This window comes from Bison bison, unplaced genomic scaffold, assembly GCF_000754665.1.
Source record: "Bison bison bison isolate TAMUID 2011002044 unplaced genomic scaffold, Bison_UMD1.0 scf7180017864519, whole genome shotgun sequence".
Taxonomy (NCBI): Eukaryota; Metazoa; Chordata; class Mammalia; order Artiodactyla; family Bovidae; genus Bison; species Bison bison.
This window is the reverse complement of record NW_011495072.1, coordinates 1,896,894-1,900,251: the sequence shown is the minus strand read 5'-3', so window position 1 is coordinate 1,900,251 and position 3,358 is coordinate 1,896,894. Positions and strand designations below refer to the sequence as shown.

The 3,358-nt window shown below is 42.1% G+C and overlaps 1 pseudogene; it reads left to right on the top strand.

The window, feature by feature from the left end:
• The first annotated feature begins 215 nt into the window (after window positions 1-215).
• LOC104981761 overlaps window positions 216-3,358 on the top strand; it is a 4,673-nt pseudogene continuing 1,530 nt past the window's right edge.

The window sequence follows — 3,358 nt, the reverse complement described above, 5'->3', positions numbered from 1 at the left end:
GTGTGTATGTGAACAGAATGCGAAAGCGTACCTGTATTTTATCAGTGGTCGGGGATGGGCTGCCGAGGAAAAATAACAGTGCGGGAAACAACGAAAAGGCTGCGTGTCCACACCTGTTTCCGCTCAAAGCTATCGACGCTTTTCTAAGCAAAATAGGAACCTTGAATTCAAGTATCTTTAGGGTCTGGAGAGTGCCATTTCCGAGGCTTGCGGGCATGGCACAATTTTGTGTGCGCATGATGTTTGCCTGTGGGTGGGTGGCGCGGGTCATTACCAACCCCACCCCCTAATCCCCCGCTTCCCCAGAGGGACCGTATGCCATTCGAATACCTCCGTGTTCATTAATGAGTGAGCCCGAAGATGCACTGAAAGACGCACTGGGTGAGGCCCCCGGGGGTGTTGTACAGCTTTGGCGCTGGCGCCTGGCGATGCATCTCCGCCCAGACCAGATATCTTTATCATGAGGCAATGAACATTTACGGGAGGATATTTGCTTGTCTCGATTTTTCAAAGGCGGGATGTTTGAAACCGAAAGGAAAATGGAAGCGTGGTGGAACACGGCGCTCTGTGCTCTAGAACTGGATATAATAAGCCCACCCCGGCTGCAGGTAGTTGGGGGCGAGGGTGGGGAGAGGAGAGCAATTTACGAGAAAAATAACCTTTTTCTCAGCAAATATAAACTTCCACTTCAGCCCCATTCTCAGTGACGCACTAGTGACGCAGAATTTTCCCTTTGAGTTCATGGCATTCATTTGGAAAGTGTCATCTTAGTTCAAAGAAAGTGCTTTAGCGTGAAGAGTTCACTCTGAGGAAGACATCGCCTACCTTTTTTGCCTGTTTTTTCTTATTTGTAAGAAGGGGATTTCAAATAATCACTTTCTTGAGCTGTTTTGAGAATTAGATTTGTTGAAAGGTCGTGTCATCATCTCGGGAAAGGAGCTGACGTTCAATTAAAGGCTAACAACCGGGCTTTTGCAAATCGTCTCCAAAGGAAGAAGGTTGCATGCTTGATTCGGTTGGTAGGACTTGGGAGAAAATGTGCCCACCGCCACCGTGCCCTCAACCACAGCGGCTGGAAAACGCCCACCTCATTCCTTTTTCTACACGGGTCCACTGTAAAAGAATTTCTAAAACCCCACACATTTTAAAGTTGGCATCCAAAATACTTTATGGTTAGTTAATAGTTGCCAGAATGCAAATCCCACGCTAGGATGTTTTACAAAACAAAATGGTCTCACATTAGTTTTTTATTTTTTTAAATATGAATTTATTTATTTTAATTGGAGGCTAATTACTTTGCAATATTGTATTGGTTTTGTCATACATCAACATGAATCCGCCACGGGTGTACACGTGTTCCCCATCCTGCAACCCCCTCCCACCTCCCTCCCCATCCCATCCCTCTGGGTCGTCCCAGTGCACCAGCCCCGAGCATCCTGTATTGTGCTTCGAACCTGGACTGGCGATTCGTTTCACATATGATATTATACATGTTTCAATGCCATTCTCCCAAATCATCCCACCCTCGCCGTCTCCCACAGAGTCCAAAAGACTGTTCTATACATCTGTGTCTCTTTTGCTGTCAAATCATCCCACCCTCGCCCTCTCCCACAGAGTCCAAAAGACTGTTCTATACATCTGTGTCTCTTTTGCTGTCTCGCATACAGGGTTATCATTACCATCTTTCTAAATTCCATATGTATGCGTTAGTATACTATATTGGTGTTTTTCTTTTTGGCTTACTTCACTCTGTGTAATAGGCTCCAGTTTCATCCACCTCATTAGAACTGATTCAAATGTATTCTTTTTCATGGCTGAGTAACCAGTCCATTCTAAAGGAGATCAGTCCTTGGAAGGACTGATGCTAAAGCTGAAACTCCAGTACTTTGGCCACCTCATGTGAAGAGTTGACTCACTGGAAAAGACTCTGATGCTGGGAGGGATTGGGGGGCAGAAGGAGAAGAGGATGAGATGGCTGGATGGCATCACTGATTCGATGGACATGAGTTTGGGTAAACTCCGGGAGCTGGTAATGGACAGGGAGGCCTGGCGTGCTGCAGTTCATGGGGTCTCAAAGAGTCGGATACGACTGAGCGACTGAACTGACTGAATACTCCATTGTGTATATGTACCACAGTTTCTTATCCATTCGTCTGCTGATGGACATCTAGGATGCTTCCATGCCCTGGCTATTATAAACAGTGCTGCGATGAACACTGGGGTTCATGTGTCTCTTTCAATTCTGGCTTCCTCAGTGTGTATGCCCAGCAGTGGGATTACTGGGTCATAAGGCAGTTCTGTTTCCAGTTTTTTAAGGAATCTCCACACTGTTCTCCATAGTGGCTGTACTAGTTTGCATTCCCACCAACAGTGTAAGAGGGCTCCCTTTTCTCCACACCCTCTCCAGCATTTATTGCTTGCAGACTTTTGGATAGCAGCCATTCTGACTGGCGTGAAATGGTACCTCATTGTGGTTTTGATTTGCATTTCTCTGATAATGAGTGATGTTGAGCATCTTTACATGTGTTTGTTAGCCGTCTATATGTCTTCTTTGGAGAAATGTCTGTTTAGTTCTTTGGCCCATTTTTTGATTGTGTCATTTATTTTTCTGGATCACATCAGTTTTTTAAAGGTTTCTATTGAAATAGCTATTCAATACCACAGTCAGTTTATAGAATACACTATTAAATTATTCGTTAACACTGAGCTAGTTTATGTAATTCTTTTTTCACCTTGAATTCATATTTTCATTCAACTTCAGATTCAGCATTTCATCCTAATGTAAAATATGTATATTTAGCATTGTTTTATCTACCTCCTTTATACACAAAAGTGGAAATTGAAATTTAAAAATTTGTTGGTGAGCAGAAATGTTTAAAAATCATCTGGACAACACACTATTGTTTAAATATAACTAAGTTTTGATAGGTATATATAAAACTGATAATAAAACTTTAGTGAAAACTGCATTTAAAGATATGGATAGTGGTCTCTGCTCCCACACCCTCCTTTCCTTTCTGCCTGAGTTAGTTTGTGCACTCATGGGCATATATAGTATTGTTAGTGATAGCAGCATGCAGGCATTATTTCTTGCCCCTTGTTCTCTTTTATAGATATGAATGTTTGAACGTATCTGTATGTTCTATCTGTATATGTTTGAACATGTCTATTTGTTTGAAGATACCTATACGAACATATCTAGTGTTCTAACGTATTTTTTATAGTCTGAAACAATGTTTACAAAAATAAATACTTCGAAATGGAAATTTTTTCCTAGTAGTTTTACTTACTTCTTTGCCTTCCTAGCTGTAATACAAAATGTAAACAGTGATCTGTCATCAAAAGACAACACCTTTCA